Source organism: Cyprinus carpio, chromosome B9 (genome assembly GCF_018340385.1).
Source record: "Cyprinus carpio isolate SPL01 chromosome B9, ASM1834038v1, whole genome shotgun sequence".
Lineage (NCBI taxonomy): Eukaryota > Metazoa > Chordata > Actinopteri > Cypriniformes > Cyprinidae > Cyprinus > Cyprinus carpio.
Genome location: NC_056605.1, coordinates 32,045,691 through 32,064,558, shown reverse-complemented (window position 1 = coordinate 32,064,558; position 18,868 = coordinate 32,045,691).

Below are 18,868 nucleotides of genomic sequence, written 5' to 3'. Positions count from 1 at the left end.
ATCATAGATATAGATAATAAAGGCTAGCTGTCTCGTCCGCAAGTCACCATGTTTTAACCGTCCGCTTCGTTCTTCCATCTCGTTGACAGCTCAGATCGCCTCTCTCCTCTCGTACATTGTGTTTGAATGGTGCATGTACTATTTAAATAACCATAACTTGCTCTATTTTATACCGATTTTCAAACTGTTTGGTTTGTTATAAACGTCAGAGTAACTTATGACACTGCCATACTTATAATGTATAACCATGGACTTTCCATATGAAAATAACATTGAACAGAACAGACAGGTGCAATGAATATACACACACGACAAGGTATTTATGTTAAATCAATATATAGGCTACTAAAACTCAGTGTAAAGAATGGCAACATGAGATATATATATTACACTTTTCTAATGTGAATATTACTATATAATAAAATATTTGAATTATTACATGTTTATTTTAACTCTCTTCAGGGTTGGGCCATTTACTAGGCTTTTCCCCTCGACACGGCACTGTGCCTACTTCATAGATCACTGTTCGTCAGATATTTCAGCGCATTACCATCAAATGCCTATGACCTCTTTAGAAAGCTGAGACCCTGTAGTTTTCTTAGGAAACAATCAGAATAATTGTGTGAAGTAAGTGGCACAGAGTTATAGAGGCTAGAATATAGGTGTTTTTTCTCAACCTGACCACCAACATTCAGCCTCTAGGTCACTTGATTGACTTTAGAAACACAACTGAGCCCAAGCACCAGGTCTTGTGACGCTGCTCTATATATAATCAATATAGAATGAAAATGGAGTACTTTAGACCATTTATTTGACACGCGGATGCTCATGTGTTTTGTAAAATGCTCTATGGAAACTCCCCATAGGACTTTTGGATACCCAAAAATGCATACTGACAATAAAAGGCTTACTGTGTGGCAACCTCTTGGTGCAGAAGCAGAATGAAATGAAAGGTAACACGCTGATGTTACTTGTAGACTATTTGGATTGTATGTCAGGGGTTCAGATATAGAATGACTTCACAAAATATGGAAATAAATTACACAAAAAGTCTCTATTTTTAAAATATTATAAAAAAGTGACATTTATTTGCAATAAAAAAATAGGTACAAGATTCCCCTTTACACAATGATACATAAAGAAATGCTGCATGTTGAAATCCCCACCCTGTAGAGAGAACTACACTACTGTGGAGGACAGAGATAAAAAAGGGCACTAATGCACTTCGAAAAAAGGACCGGTTTATTGAGCTTCTGTCACATGTTGTTGCTCTGTAAGGTAAGGTTAGTCCACAAGACCATCGAAGCGGGACGGGAAGGTAGCTGTGGGTCATGTACTAGGGCCAGGAATGTCAGCAAACGGGGATGGAAGATCTTTCTCCTATATCTACAGCTGACAGGCTTGTAGAGGTGTTGATGACAGCTGGTAGGGACTCTGGGTCATCCTGTGCGTCACATTGCCTCTGCACCCCGGGCCATCAGCCACTTTGTGTCACTCAGTGTACCCCCCCCGCGGCTGGTAAATATAAAATGATGAACCCTGCAGATGCTCTGATGAAGCTGAAGAGAAGCTCCAACGTGGTCCCCCACCTGGCTGAAGCTGTAGGTCAGGACATATCGCTGTCTTTCAAGCAGCACAGGAACCATCCACATCAACGTGTCAGTGTTTATGATGAAGCCCAGGACAGAGAGGAACCTTCAAAAGCAAACACTGTATTACTATGATGATCCTGCCAAAACAGGACACAAGAAAGAAGGGATGCAACTAACGGTTTTAGGGTGAAAATGGTGAAGCCTGCTCCAGAGCAAAACACTTCTCAGGACAGACACAAATCCACATTTCACACAATTAACTTTAATTGCCATAATTGGGGTAAAGCTGACTAGTTTGCATCCCTGACCTTAAAAGTATAATCAGTGTGAGGTTTAGGATCCTTAAAATTACTTTTAGGACACTAAATCTCCTGGAATCAATTCACAAACATAACATGCAGACCATCCAATACATACCATTTTAACACCGCATCCTGGGGAGAAAAAAACTGAATACAAGAGAATCAGAACGAAACAAATTTGCAGACAGCAAAAACATTGGAGCAAGATAGTGTCATCATATTGATAATAATACGTACCACTTTATGAACTCTATTCAGACAGAAAAGAGCATCTTATGAAACTCAATGCCAGAAAGACAGCAGAATAAACAAGAGAACAGAGCATCTCATGAACTTATACATGGAAGCTTGACAGGGATGCACTGAAACCGGTTAGAGTTTTTACCTTAGATAATTTAATGATTTGTAAATTGACTACTTGTATACATCAAACGAAGAATAAAATAAAAACAATTTTCGTAAATCAGCCACCTCATTCTGATAAATGTAATGATAATTAAGAATTTGTACGTGGGTATTGGCGACGACTACAAATGGTGTCCGTGGATCACTAATAATAAAAAACAGTTCACGATTTTACAAGACCCTCTTTGTTACGGTAAAAGGGGCTTGCCATCTTCCATCTCAAAGTGAAGCAAAGTACTCCCTGCTTTGTGCCACGAAATACGCTGGTGCTTGTCCAATTCCTGAGAACACAAGGGGGGCTGTTGAAGCTTGGGCTCTGCGGATTGCGACGGTTGAAGATGTCAAACCGCCTGTCTGTTATCTATAAACAAATATCCTCGAATTAACTGGAAGCACTGAAATCATCACTATAACTGAGTGTCAACACGGTATCAGAATAGCAAACACCCAAGTATGAGGAGCTAGTTTAATTTCTCTCCATTTCCTCTGTGGCTATGCTTTTTAAAAATTAAATTGCCTGCACTGCTTTAAACCTGTAAATCTGACATGGCGACAATAAGGGTGCCCTCTGAGGTAAGTATGAGGTAGGTATAAAACAGTTTTCGTCCAAGTTCTTTGCAACTATTGTGAATTTGATTAGAAAAAGGATAAAGGGTTAATCCTGGTGGCATTCACATTTTGGTGGGTGTTAAGAGGTTAAAGGGGTTAAAACCAATAATCACTCAAATGTTAGAAATGATTTTGGTCAAATTTGATGCCAAATCCCTAACTCAAAGTCTGGGCAGCCAGGGAGACCTTGATTGAGTTTATAAGGAGAAATGAAGTACAAATTAGCACTACAAGATATCCAACATCAAATCAAAAAGTATTAAAAAAAAACTACACAAAATGCCCTAGATTGCCATTACTATTGCGCCCCTCTATACATTAATCATCATACAAATACACCTTCATCTTCTGATTAGCCAAAGTTCACATGCTTATCTGTGACGCTGTTGGCAGCATGTAGTCCACTTTTCTTTTGGACATTGTTTCAGATGAGACTATGTGTCTTCCAATTGATAACTGACAGCAGTGCTTCTTCTAAACGACTGGGCTGTATGCCCTGCATGAATCAGATTTTTTTTTTCACTGCCACATGTCAAGTAATGTAAAGTCACCATGTTCTGCACAATTAATGTAAATACAATCAAAATATATCAAGAAAGCACTTGTGACAGAGATCACACAGAGCAAAATGTTGTTGCAATAAATGTATGCAACAACACCTGAACATGTGGCAAGCATCCATCATAACAAAACCACACGTCGTCATGGGTTACTGGATGTGGGAAAATGGTGCCTTCAAGGGCTCATTAACAGGGGTCTGCTTTTAGATCGCACCCAAGTTGAGACTGCACATACTAGACGTCTGTCATGCACACCACTCGTATCTGACGACGATGCAGCTCTTCTAACTGTCATGCCCTATACTAAAGACCTGTACCCTCGCTGATTGTTGCTGCTGAGGGACGACTTGGTGACACATTATATACACGCAATTGGAGCTGTTACAAGTAACCTTAGAAAGCCCAGCCCCCAATAAACACACAAGAAGCAGTCACGGTGAAGCCCCATGTCAGGCTCATTCAATCGATCCCCCGTGTCCACTATCCAAACATTTTTTGTGTCTTAGGTTCATACGGGATGTGATTGTTGACTAGGCATGGCTCCTAGTCCAGCTTCAGCGTGGACACATCCGTACTTGACCCCCGTCTTCCTGACGCCGTTCGTTCCAGCCATGTCCCCATCATTTTATTAAACCGGTCCGGCATCGAGAGAGCTAGCCACCTTAGTAAATTAAAAAGTAGACATTTAACCACTAACCCAAAGCTCCGATGTGGAAACACAAAAAACTAGCTATATATCACAATGTAGTCAAGCAGGAGACATGAGCTGGTTGATCAGTAAGTTTAAACCATTCATGATAATATTGTCTGTATATGCTTAATGTAATTCGTAGAACATAAACATCAGGAAGACTACCTTTGCAGTGAACTGGGATGTGGCAGGTGAATATGGGCATGGTCTCTTCCAGTTCGTTGATATGCGTTTGGACCATGAAGAGTGGATCGTGTAAGGGCAAAATCATCTCCTGGGCAGTGGTGTACTCTATGCCCCTCCCGCAACAGGAAGATGAAACCGGAAGATCTGAAATCCAATTAGCAAAGTGATTCAGACAGGTATCCTTTTAATAGTAACTAGGAAGTCAACAAAGACAAACATAAAATACACCAAATATTCAATGTAATATTTTTATTTTACCCCGAGTAGCATTCAAGTGTTTGTCTTTCAGAGTACTAGTTCGTTGATGAGTGGATATCTTTGTCTCCTTCAGTTCCTTCCAGAAGCCGTCCTGCATGTTCATCTTGGACCTCTTTTCTGCTCTCCTCAAGGGCATTACTCTTCTCCCGCTGCAGTTTCCTCACTCTCGCTGAAGCTTCTTCAGGTTTGGCCTTTAGTAGCCTTAGGGCAAGCAGGCAATGCATAACAAGTGGTCAAACTGCCTCTCTCACTCCTCTCTCAGTGGCTCCCTGTTGTTTTGCCAAAATATACAACTATATAAAATAATAGTAATTAATTCTGTGAGTAAATTCTCCAACAGAAATCCCCAAACAAGAGACATTTAAGAAATTGTATAGGTTGTCCCTTATAAGGCCAATTCAATCTTCGCTTTTTTACTTTTCAATTCTGTTTCTACAATATTTAGAGCTTATCAATACTGTCAGTCTGTTTAGAAAATGTTCTCCAGGACGAACACTATTCCAATTATGCAATGCAAACTTAAGGCAAAACACAATCTGGGTCCTCGGAGGGGTGCAGCATACATTTAAGAAATTCGTAGACTTTGTCCACTTCTAAGGCACAAAAAGTTTTGTGGCGCTGACAAAAAGGCTCTTTTGTTGTAAAGGTGCCTACCCCTGGGTTTAGTTCAATGTTCACACACCGGTATTTCATTCAAGTGTAATGAGCGACGGAAGCAAGTGAGATAGCCCAGTAGTTCTCAAAACGTTTTTACACAGAGGAGTACCACCTCAAATAATATTGGGCTCTTAGACTACTAACACCATCATAGACCTTTCTGGGTACCACCAAGATAAACGGATTTAATATAACAAGCCACATGATGCTCTCGTTTGTTTGACATTCCACATGCAAAACACTCACAACATCATGTTGACGGTACATCCTGAGACCAATGCATTGGCAGGTTGTCTTCCAGCTCTTCTAGAGGTGCTTGTGCCTTCTTGTTGCTGTACAGCTAAAATAAAAGTAAAGAAGTTCTGAGTATCTTAAATGTGCTGTAATAACACATTATATAAACTTGCAGAAACAAAAACTAAAGTGACATTTAATCACATATTGAGATATCAATCTTATACAACCTTGAATTATTGTTGGTCAATGATACACCCTACCCTTTGAAGATGAGTGGAAAGTTAAAAATGTTTGGCACAACAGCATCTTTAAGCCGGACATTCTGCCCGCCCCTTTCTGTCAAAGTCCTCATAATGCCGGAATAAAAGAAACATTCCTGTGATTGTGTGAACAAACTTGTAAAAAACTTTGGGTCAACAACAATCTTGTAATACTATTATGTCATGGCCGGGCCGCTGCTCCTGTGTAACAGGACCGGGTACTGTACACACATCCACTAAGTAAACTAAAACGATTATCCAAATATAATCATATATTTGTCATATCTTACAGGTGAAAGGTGATCCACGGGCGCTGTAGCGTTTTGCAGACTCCTATCCACCAGGCCAGGCAATGTCCTGTATTCTGTTGGAGGCTGCACAAAAGTGTTTGGCATCTTCTCCTATAAGCCAGCAATGTCCTGTATCATAATGTGAGATGTTTTGCTTAACAAACTCAATACCGATTGGAAAATCATGTGCAACTTAACTTAAGTAGTGTCGTGCAGATCTCAGCACCTTCCTCATCCAGGTACCACAGAGCGCCAGAAAGAGCTCGTCTGTGACGAGATGGTCTCCGGTGATCGACGTCAGAGACTCCGCTGTAAGACATCTAGCCTTTATTATATGTATATCTATGAATGGGAATCACAATAAGCGGACTCGATTTCTCATGACACCGGCAGGAGAAGGGTATTCCTGCACAACCGGAGGCTGCAGTTCTAGGACCCTAGGATTTTTTGGCCTACTAGGATCAACACTAATTAAAGATGACCCATTGACTCTCTCCGCCTTTCCTTTTATTCGTGGACAAGCAATCAGTAGGTGAGTACCGATATTTAATTTACGTTTTATTTTATAACGTTTTAAACGGTGCAAATGTTTACATAGTGACTGAACTCGTTTCTCCACTAACACTATGAACTCTTAATAATTAATTCCCACCAAATTAAGAATTGCGTGTGGAGCTAGTTTTATTCATTACTACGATGTTAATTCGTGGCCATGATTTCATAAAATCCTTGTTGAGTGTTTAATGACAAGAAGTATTATAAGTGAATCTAGCCAGCACATTTAAGGGGGATAGTTCAGCCAAAAAATGTAAAATTTTGTCATTAATGACTCACCCTCATTCTACAGTCCACGTTCCCACAAACCGTAAGACCTCCGTTCATCTTCAGAACACAGTTTAAGATATTTTTAGATTTTAGTCCGAGAGCTTTCTGGTCCCATTTTCCATTTGAAAATGTATGTACGAACCTGCGCATACCTGTCCACACGTCCCAGAAAGGTAATAAAAACATCTTCAAAGTAGTCCAATGTGACATCAGAGGGTTCCGTTAGAATTTATTGAAGCATCGAAACATACATTTTGCTCCAAAAATAACAAAAATTGACCGTACGTTATTCATAATTTTCTTCGCCTTCCCGGGTCTGTTGTGAGCGCATTTCACAACACGGCAGTGAGACGCCGCTTTTTGACGTATGACGCTGCTGACGTGTTTTCTTGTTTATTGGGGTGCACCAGAGAAAACGTCAGCAGCGGTCGTACGTCAACAGTCAACAGCAGTCGGTTTTGCAAGTCGATCCACACAAAAAACTTACCCCGTAAGATGTTTTCATACTGAAGAATTTCGTTAGTGCTTGGACAAATAATTAAACCCTCTTGGAGGGTGCCCCACTTAAAAACATTATTCTCTCACTGGCCACAGGAGTTTTAGGGTTTTATAGAAAATTAACAAAAAAAGAACAGATTATAATAAGATTAGGTTTATTAATTACAATAAATACAAACTCATATGTTGGTATTACTATATTCAAACTGACGAGAATTTACGAATGCATTCAGCCTCCCAAAAACAATTTATTTTGATGCAAGGACAGTCGGTGTCCAAGACCTGCTGTAGGAAGAGCCAGTGTTCGGTGGAGTTTAGCTCTACTAACACACCTGCCTGGAACTTCTAGTACGAACCTTGATTAGCTGCTTTCAGGTGTGTTTAAATGGCTAGATCATAGCCAAAATAACATGTCATTAATTACTCACCCTCATGTCATTTCAAAAAACCGTGTAAGACCTCATCATTCATCTTCAGATCAGAAAATGATGATATTTTTAATGAAAATGCGAGAGCTTCTGAACCTCCATAAAGGCTTTGCAATGCAACTGAAATATTCCCAGACCCAGAGTCGTAGTACGAACTCATCATTAAAACATGTCCGTTTCGTGACATCACATGGTTCAACCACACTTTAACAAAGCTACAAGATTACTTTTTTGTGCAAAGAAAACAAAAAATAGCAATTTTATTCCAAACAAATTCGTCTCTCCACCAAATCACATATTCCGCCAATTACTGGAGAGTAACAAGAGGCTTGAAACATTTCTTTCTTTCTCTGCATGTAAACAAGGCTCAGTGCTGCGTGTTCTAGTTCAGCAGCACCACACACGCATGTCCTTACTACGGACTTCTGGGGTCTGGGGAACTTTTGGATAGTGTGGTTGCTCTGATGTCAAGGGACAGAAGTCTCGAAGCATTTCTTCGAATGTCATCAAAATATCTTAATTTGTTCGTTTGATGTCCCTTAGGACTCCTGGGTCTGGGATCTTTCAGTTGTTAGAACGGGCCGTTTCCGAACGGTTTAGCAGATTTCATCATTAATAGAATTTTTTTTGTTCTGGTGAAACTATCCCTTTAATGGGAAATATTTGCAAACACTCTGCAGGAAACAGTGGTTTCTGTGGATGATGCTTGAACCAGTACAATTTTACTGTAATGGTTTTGTTGGAATATTGCCCAACTCTGCAGACGATGCTTTCTGTGCTGTATTTTCCCATAAGGAAACAGACTGAATGAACTTGGACATTGTTTTACCTTGTAAATTTAGACACAAAATGAAAAGCTTAAATTTCGTTGTTTGCAATCTTCAGACTAATTGAAAATTGAAGTATCCAAATTGAAGACCCTAGCAGGTATGGAGTAAATGGTGGTTTTATTTTAATTTTTTGTTGTCAAGGTTTATACATGCTTTTGTTAAAGTTTTAATACAGAAGAATTTGAGTACTCCATCCTTTTAAATACTTCCTAGTATACAGACGTTGCCAGCAATCAGGAGGGGTTTTTTTTTGATCCGGTAGAAAGGACTGAAGGTGCCATCATTGAAGGGACAGTCCAGCAGCAGATGTTGAAGTGTTGGACGATAAAGTTCTTTCAGGACCTTTAGCAGTTTACAGCATGCAAAACCATGTTGCTTGGGACGGATATATGGACTGAACTTGAGCAACCCTCCTGAACTCAGGTACAGCATTTGGACTACTACGAAGAAGTTATTTCTCTGGAGCCAGTTCCTGTTTACTGGAATAAGGTTTGATTGGTTACCACATGAATGCCAATTAGAAAATGAGAGTAGTTTGATATTTCTGCTATTTTGTGTCATTTTGTAATGTGGTTTTCAGCTGTATTTAACTGTGTGTATTATTGCGTATCTGCTTGTTTGAACAAATACACTTTGATCATTTGTGACATCTTGTCCTTTGAACTCATTTACAAGACCTCCAAATTCACACAAATTGAAATGCTTTTGTTTGAAGGGAGTTGTACCTCTCACAACCTTTGGCTGGGAGAGGTACAGTTCACTTTGACGGTATCCACGCTTCAGTGAGAGGAGAGAAGATGGATCCAGTGGGTCCCGACTTGTGACATTGACGCCTTTCCTCCTCTTTGGAGTCGACCTTTTCTGAGGAGCCTCCTCGAGAGAGGAGAGAGGAGAGAGAGAGAGAGAGGAGAGAGAGAGATATGGGGGGTGCCTCTTTCTCTATGGAACATAATTAAAAAAACACTATGTTTACATGGACAACAAACCACCCTACGCCGATATTACCCTGATTAGCCCTAAAACACTACTCTGATTAAGAAACCTCCATGTAAACAGTGATTTCTAATTACCGTTAATCCAGCTAAAATCTATAATTGAGGGGTCAAAACGCATATCGCAATCGAATTAAGAAGTGGAGTATCCTATTTTAGTCCCGCATTATCGGACTGCATTACAGACAGTCACACACCTTAATCTAACTATTAATGTTGTTAAGACAATGACGAAGTGACTCATTATTTGCGTGGGGGTAATAAACTGCACTTGAAGCTTTCGTAAAATTCGAAAATGAAACCAGCAAAAAACTGTTTATAGTACCATAACGAAGGACAAACTGTATGTTGATAATTTCTGGAAGGAACGTTTATAACGCATGGCCATGGAGAAGTAATGACGTTGGCCCCTTTAAACGATCGGTCCCATTGGGTAAAACGGGAACATTGAACAGAAGAATTCTAAAAGCAACTCATGTAAACACCCTTAATCAGAATTATTGGTGATTATTTTCACAGGGGAAAAGGTCACAATAATAGATGATGGGCCATGCCCATGTAAACGTAGTCAATGACTAGGTCAAGTCTCCTCTGTATGTGGTTGTTTTTCAAAAAGCAGAGTGTAGAAAAATCGTGAATTCAGGAGGGAGAAAAAGAAAAACACCATAACATTCTAATTTTATCATTTCAGTCGACAGTAGGGTTTGTGTGACGACGAGCCACTTAGCTCACAACGACACCGAGATTTGCGGTTCACACAGAACTGAAGAGAAGCTTTTTGCTGTATTTTTAAGAAATCCTCAAAAAATTAATGAGACTGGAAAAATTCTGCAGGTACATTTTGAAATGTTATAACTAATCATTTGTAATGAATTCCTTCATTTCAATTTTGCACTGAAATGCCTATGTTGCCAAATCTCAATGACATCTTGTAATGATTGGAAACGAGTAGCTTCATTACTGTCCATGAATTCTACAGGCTTTCTGAGTATTGAAAAATTAACTCCAACATTGCACTCGAAATAAAAATCAGTTTATTCAGCTTTTTTCTGAGACAAATGCATATACAAGCACTGTAAAAATATACAACAATGGAAAAGGTTTTGCCACAAACTCTGACTGGCTTCTCTCCTGTATGATTCACACGAGTCGCTTCAGACCTTACTGTACATGGAATTCTGAGCTTCCAGAACTTCTGACTACTGAGGCTGCACGTTTGACCTCCTAAACCATTAACTCCTTTCCACAAATTGAACATACCGAACAGCAAGCATAAAAATTCAGTTTGTAATTCAGTTTTTTTTCTCAGTCTCTTAATTAAATCTGCAAACTACCCATAAGTGCAACACATAACTCAAAGAACTCTCTTCAAATCCAGCATTATTCAAAGTGCAAACACAGAGACCTTGCTTGAATCGAGCTAAACGACCCCGCGCTGTTGTTGTTAGTATACCACACAGCAAAAATGTGATCATTTTTGGACTAGCCTAGTCAGCTGCCATGCATTATGCTTTGACTATGGCAAGCGCCGCTTGTGCGTTACGGCCAGTCGGCTGAGTGCATTTGATGAATAATTGTATGTTTGCTATGTGGTCTCCCCCCTGAATAGATTTTGCTTCGGGACAAAACCTCCTCCCGCACTCCGATACTCCACCAGTTGTGTGTCTCCGAATTTTCCCCGTTTAATCGAAAAGCAGTGTCGATGGCCAATGAGGAGATGGGATGTTGTCATACTCACTTGTTTTGGTTCGTTTAACTTAAAAATGCTACAATGTATAATTGTTTGCCCTTGGTCGGACACATGAAAAGAACTAGAGAGGTGAAAGCTTGAAGCGCTAGGATATAGTCAAGACGAATAAAAAAAGTAAAAGGGAGCTCGGCAACGTCATTGTAGCTAGCCCACCCAATGGGCACTCAAAAAAATTATCTTGTTGTACGGCGGCATATATCTCTGGGGAGCTTCAATTCTATACCAGTTTAACAGTTTTGTAGCACACCAATATTGGAAAGAGTATGATCTTGTCAGTGGCGACAGACTGCCATTCAAATGCTTTCGGCGCGTTGGTGGCGCTGAGAAGACAACAATTATAACCTAATGTTTAACAGTTTTTACATGATCCAATAGAATCTGATGACAAAATCTAATGGCTACCTTCAAATTCAAAATCAGTGTTTTATTCACCACACAGACAACTTTAGCCCCAGTTTGTTGTATGCGCAGTGAAACAGAAACACGTCGTTGCCAGAGGGCCTCCTCGTTGATATTCTGCGGAATTAACATAGATGGCCGTCCGCACTCCGTGATGCTCAAACGCTCCTCCTCTTCCTCCCCCCCTCCCCTTCTTTCCTTTTCCGAACCAGCGCATTTGTCTGCCGGTGCTGTTCCATGACCGAGCTGCTACCTTTTTGTACAAATCGATGGACCAGCAACCCTGACCCACTGCACGAAATCTTAAAGTTGTACATTTTGGCAAATTAAAAACACTTTAGTTATAAAAGATGTTAACTTTCAGTTATATCTCTCAGTATATAACTCTAATCACGAATAACAACCACCTTAGTTGATCATAGTTCCGCCTCACATCTTTTGGTCTATGGTGCCTTGGTTAAAGATGCTTAGCTAGCCTATGACCCTCATATCAGGACTCCTCACTCTGCACGCATACATGTGTTTTGCCATACCTTTCCACGTCAGCTTCTGACAAGGTTGTGCCCCGAGACAATAATGTGGAGTGTGACGGGCTTTTCAGCAGGCCATTTTACTCTGTCACCCTCCAGGAATGGTCTCAGGACCTATACAAAAACAGTGTGAAAACAAACTTTGTTTAAAATTAAAGGTTAAAATAAAGGTTTTATTTGTAAACAAGCCCCACAAAATACAAAGCCTATCTATTACAATATGATACAAAGTATGCGTCACATTCTCATTGCATCAGCCATTGCAGTCCCAGGTCCTGGGGAAAAAACATGGGTAGGTCCCATGTTGCTCATTGCTGCAGAGAGAGCTCCCAGGTTCACGGAGGTTAAAAAAACCCTCTCTAGCATCTAAATAAGTGAAATTCCACCTAGTTTCAAACTTCCTGGAAGAAAGTCGCAGTTGGGGCATTTTCAAGTCTTTTTTGTTCGCTTTCTAGCTTGTTCCTTTGCTGTGCAACCTGGATCTAAAAAAATCCTATCCACTCTCCTCCACTTTGGATCTAAAGTCATCAGTTCAGTGTCTGCAAGCAAGGATCTTGTATTTTACAATAAAATTTGAGATTGTGCGCAAAGCATTGAGGATTCTTTCAGGTTCTTTGTTTTTTTTTTACTGCTGGCAACCCATTTGCTCCGTTGTCTTTAGTACCACATAAAAACTTGGTCCCCTTAGAACCTACTAACAGAAGGATACTGCGGAGGTGTTTGTAAGCTACTGGCTCAGCTGGGTGTTTTACTTCAGATCTACGCAAGAACTAAGCTATACGCGCCAAGATTATGTATTATGCACATTAGTTTTGCCTGATTGTTAACATCTTGAATTTTCTGAAATTTAATTCTGAACCAAAAAAATAATAATAATACTACAGAACATGAACATTAATCAATATGGAATTTTAAAACTATCATAATTGTACCCTGTTCGACCTCACAGTAATTTTGGACTGCAGAGAGAAATGGAGGGGGGGAATCATCAGAAATGTAAATGTGCTGTCACAGAAATATATGCTTTCCCTTGCAACAGATGTCCAAGCGTCAGGGGTGAATACTGAAACTTTGTAAAGCATGAAAATAAATGAATGTAAAACATTTTTGACCCGCTTCAATATGTTGAGCCACTTTGACCAGAACAACGCATTTGAGGTGTTCCAAGAAATTAATGTTACAAATAATGATGGTAGTTAGATCACTCATAAATAGTCATTCGAATGATTAGAAGAACATTGATTTTAATTTTAATGAATAATAAATATGTTCTTCGAGGCCAATAACGAACGCAAAATTATGGAGCCAGGTAACAGGTAGTCACAGCTGATGCGTCACTGCTGTTTGTCATGGTTGGATAAATAAGAATTCTGTCCTTTGTACATTTATCAGTATATATGGTGGATTACTAAAATGCATTAATCAAATTATGAATATAGCCATTTACATTTTGCATTTTTAGGAAAGCATACACAAAAACAGCATATTCGAAATCGAGGGGAAAATAAATGCCAAACATGAAAACAGTTACTCAGATGTTACAAGGAAGCTGGTCCTTCAGAGCTTGTCTTTCTTTTGAAATATCTTCCCAAAACTAGCTTGTTTGGTTGTTTGTCTGCATGGAATCCTTGTTACCTTTGGATCAAGTTGTATTCACGAATGCTCGCGACAATACTTTATCCCCTCCACAAACATATAGTGGCTTAATGTCCTTTTGGATTATGAACTCGCAATTAGCTTGGTGATCAAGTTTTTCTTTGGGACAACTATGAGCTACATCTTATTTTGTAAGAACAATCCTTATAAAGGGAAAACAGCGAGGGTCAGATAAAAGAAAGGACATTTTAAAATCTTATGTGCAAAAAATAACTAAGACTAAATCAGGCTACAGGTTAAGGGGTAGGGTTTTGTGTTTAAAAAAAAAAAAAAAAAAAAAAAAAGAAATCTTACAGATGAGTCGATTCCCCCTTATGGCATCGATGCCCAACCGTTGCAAATCACTCCTCAAGTCCCAACGCCTCTGAAATCGAGGCAATCGAGTGCTTTTTTTGGAATCGCGTCCCAGTCCTACCCTAATGAAACGCAGCTGTAGCCTACTTCCAGTTAAACACCAGTGTATTCTTTTCTCCAACAAAAGTTGTTAGGATGCAAACATGCATATTTTATAAGCTACTAACGACCCCTATCGGACACATTCAGTACTGCAATATCATCTACAGCCTAGTATTTTAATGAGACGGACGCGATGTGTTCCTCAGCGTCACAGACTAACGAGAAATAGGACCTGTACAAAATGACGCAGTTAGATCGGCGATTCGTTGTCATTTCTTTAGTTAGTATTATTATGTATTATTATTATGAACAGTCATAAAACATTGTTTCTTAATGGCGACATGGGTCGCGCAATTTAAAGTCTTTCTGAGCAGCGAAAAACAACGAAGCGAGCCGTGCTAACAGAGAGATTTAAGCTTTTTGTGACAATAACGGCCCAAGTGCATGCAAGGGGAACGAGGAGGATAAGTGGTGGTGGTTTTGACGAAGAAGTTACAGGCTACCCGTGAGCTGCGCCCAGCGGGCGCGTCGCAGGAAGATACGCCCGATTATGACTGGATGATGAATGATGATGACTGACAACAATCAACAGAGAATAGAATGCATTGCATTTAGAAAAGAACATCTAGCGTGCATGAAGAGAATCAGTGATCTGAATCATCAATCAGAGGGGTGAAGGCTGTTGAGCAGAAAATGCTGAGGGAGGAGCTGAGTTGTGTCTGACCATCGACCCTGTATTTGAGAAATGACTGCAAGGATATTGAAACTCTTTCGTTGAAAAATGATTGTCATAAAATCAAAATGCTCCTGTCTCTCTTTAAGCTAGCTGGTCACCAAAGTTAAGTGTCCAGCACTTCGGAGGCCACGGGACTTCCTGATTGTGACACCAGAGCGTTCCTGGCTTAGCGCTCTTGTAGCATAGCAACGGTGTGAGAGAGTAGAGCAGAGACGATGACAATACTGTCCGACAGGTGGACCAGAACGGGATCATTTTTGTTTTTATGTGTTACGTCATAATGGAGGAGACGGTGAATGTACCTCAGGCTTAGCCACATTTGTTTAATATTCTGACAAAATATTTCATTTTCAGAATAATCAGAGGTGGACTGTAATGGAAGTACATTCGTTAAGTCTTCCTCGAATAAATATGAAGTACTAAGTTTTCTTTTTTTCCTCACAGGACAGCAACACTAAAAATGTGGTCTTTTACAACATGATGCATTGTTGTAGATTAAACTATCCAACAGTGTATTTAGTACACAACTTTAAATTTAATAACCTTGATCATTTTTTAGAAGTAAAAATGCAACATAAAACATAAGTGCAGCCGTAATATTAATGAAAAACAAAAAACCATCCAATTATTTTTTCAGAACATACTGTATACCTCCTAATACCTTAAATATATTAGGAGTATGCAGATATACTTCTACTTATCTGGATGGTTTACGTGTAAAGGATAGTAAATTCTGTAATCATTTACTCAACCCCTTCGACGTTGTTCCCTCAGGTTGGAATTGGCATTTTTGGGTGAACTATCCCTTTAGCTAAGGTTTTTAAATATGACTAATTTTTCCTCCAGTGTGCTGTATTTGTAGTTTACTAAAAAGTATTTTAATATTTCTTCTACTAATTACTTTCTAATAGCTCTAAAACTGTTTCTCTTTCCTTCTCTCTTCTAAATCAGAGCGACCCCGTGTACTGCCCAGGATAAAGCTTGAATGTGGCAAGCGCTGGACAGGTGTTTAATGGTTTTGTTCCTGACCGTTGCTGCTGGATCTTCTGAGAAGTGCCACAATCACAGAGCCTGGTGTTCTCTTCTGTCTGCCAGCGGTACATCATACAGAGTGGTCTGCCAGAGTGTTTGACATGGGCCTCGTTCCTCTGTCCACCACCTTATCCTCGAGTCTCTGAGGAGGTGTGGACATTCACCGTCAAGAAGATTGACCTCCTGCAAGACCCCAGAACACACGGCAGACAGGGCTGGGCTCAAACTGATGCTGTTTTCTGATGTTAAACATAAGCTATGCTGTAAAAATAGTTCTTTCAGTAATGTATTGAACTATTTGTTTTAATGTGTACCAAAAAAACAAAGACGTACAAAAAAATAAACTATAGAAGATGGTTTTGTAAGCTACATTAAAAAATGAACAATGTAGTACGAATAACTTTATATACTCTTTTTTTATGGAACTCTTTATTTACATGTGAATATGCAAACAAAAATACAAAATGTACAGAAAGTACTCATTTATTTATTTGTCTTAATAATTTAATTTAATGGCATCGTTCATAGAGTAGATCTTCTTCCAGTTACCTTCATGCTAACAGGAAGTCTTCTGATCTTAGTGATTGCAGTCTCTTGAGCATGATGATAAGAGAATACACATAGGACCAACCCTTTTTTACAGACTGTAATAATACACACATTACACACACACACATACACACACAACACCCACACACACATAAAGCTAGGGGATGACGCTAAAGTGTTTTAAATACAGCAGTCAGAGATGTTTTTGACAGCGCTTTATTGTGGATACTGATGTAAATAGATACATGATTAATCGTTGAAGCGTGGGTTATGTGTCAGAACCTATACACAACACAGGTTTTTAATCAGATATGAAAACTATGTTTGAACGTCCTTAGGCCCGTCTTGAAGGAAAGAACACAAAGGAAACCTAGGCAATCGTGTAGATCCTCCACGAGTCCTGGGTGTTCCTGTTGACCCTGATTTAAAGAACAAAAATAAGTGCAAATCTGTTCGTGAAAAACAAAAAAAAAAAAAAAAAAATTCAATGCTTATTTTCTTTGAACTGTACTTGCATTGACATTTGCCCAACCAGCTCAGACCCTCGGGACTGCTTCTGATAAGGAATTGGTATGATGTCAAGGCACTGGTTGTTATTTGCTGCATTCATGTACAACGACCTTCAAATACAAAGGAAAATAATTAAGTCATGCAACAAAAAGAAGCATAAGTTAAGAATAACATTGGGGATTGCACTGTATTACAGTTTCTTTTCAATAAAGACAGGGAATCAATTTTCATAAAACCTCATAGTAAATGAAATGATCTTGATAGGAGATTAATAGTAACAAGTAAATCAACCTCATGATGACAACCCGTGGTTTGTATAGGAACACAGGCCTCCTAAACAAAACTTCAAATATTATGATATGTAGTCTCTTACAAGATTGAAAGATGGAAAAATCGTTTTTAAACACTTTACGTGGCATTCCACTAGCTTTATGTGTGTGTGTGCTTCGCTACTTGTGGTGTGTGTATCGTGTGTGTGTGGTGTGGTGTGTGTGTGTGTATTATTACAGTCTGTAAAAAGGGTTCATAGTGTAATCTCTGATCAATCACAAGACTGCCAATCACTCTAAATCAGAAGAACTTCCTGTTAATGAAGTAAACTTGCAAAGATCTCCTATGTGAACGATGCATTAACTCTACATTAAATAAAGACACTAAATAAAACAAGCACATCTCTGACAATGACTAACTCACATGTAATCTGGTCACTTGATGAAGCCATGGATCAAGTCACGTGAATTATATGTATCATTCTTATAACAGCGTCCAATACTGCCTTCAGGAAAGGAAAAGGGGAAGAACCAAGAACATTGAGATAACAACTAAACACAGCAAAGCAGTCAGGTTGTAAACGCTCGTTAGGTTAAGATGTGTCAATTTTGATGTTTCATGGCGGACTCCCTTTAAAGGGACTTTGATTAAAGACTCTTGTGGCCTGTATCATCTTGTCTCTGTGATCTTTTTTGTTACCACCATACCATGAACCTTAGATTGGAATTGCAGTAGAATTTAGCCCACTTTGATAGAACGTTAATGTTCTTTCATCATAAAAAGAATCTTTGCTAGTAGAGCATATTATTTATGTTATTGGTTTGTTTGTTCAAATATACTCTTTTCCTTTCTAAGTGAAGGAAGATTAAATGCAAAACTGTGTGTTGCTTCAATGAGAGCAAGAATAATATTTTTGATGTGTTGTTATTTCCTTATGTTGTAATTTCATTTAGCACTTAATTCATATAATCATACAATAATTATGGAATCATTAGCCATTAATGTAATTGACCTCATTTCAGTTAATTTTACATGAGTAACTATTAATTAAGTAATTATCGCTATTAGACATGTTTTTATATTTTACATTCGTTTCATTGATTATGCATTTTTGAATTATGTAATTCTAATAGAATTCGGGTTTTTAATGAACCGTTTTTATCTACATGAGTAAGAACATAAGCGGGAATGTTTATGGGCTTTCATCTTTATGGTGGGATGTTGTTGTGAAGCAGAACAAGGAACAGTTTATGTATACTGACACACGCAACTAAGATTATTTAATAACCTCTGCTGTTTTTTGTACAACATGCGTTTTATTTTAGTTATTTATTTTTTAAATGATTTTGTTGCTAAAACGGTACGTATGCGTTTTTTCCCCAGTGTGTGTGGAGATTAAAGACGCTCCCATTACACCCTA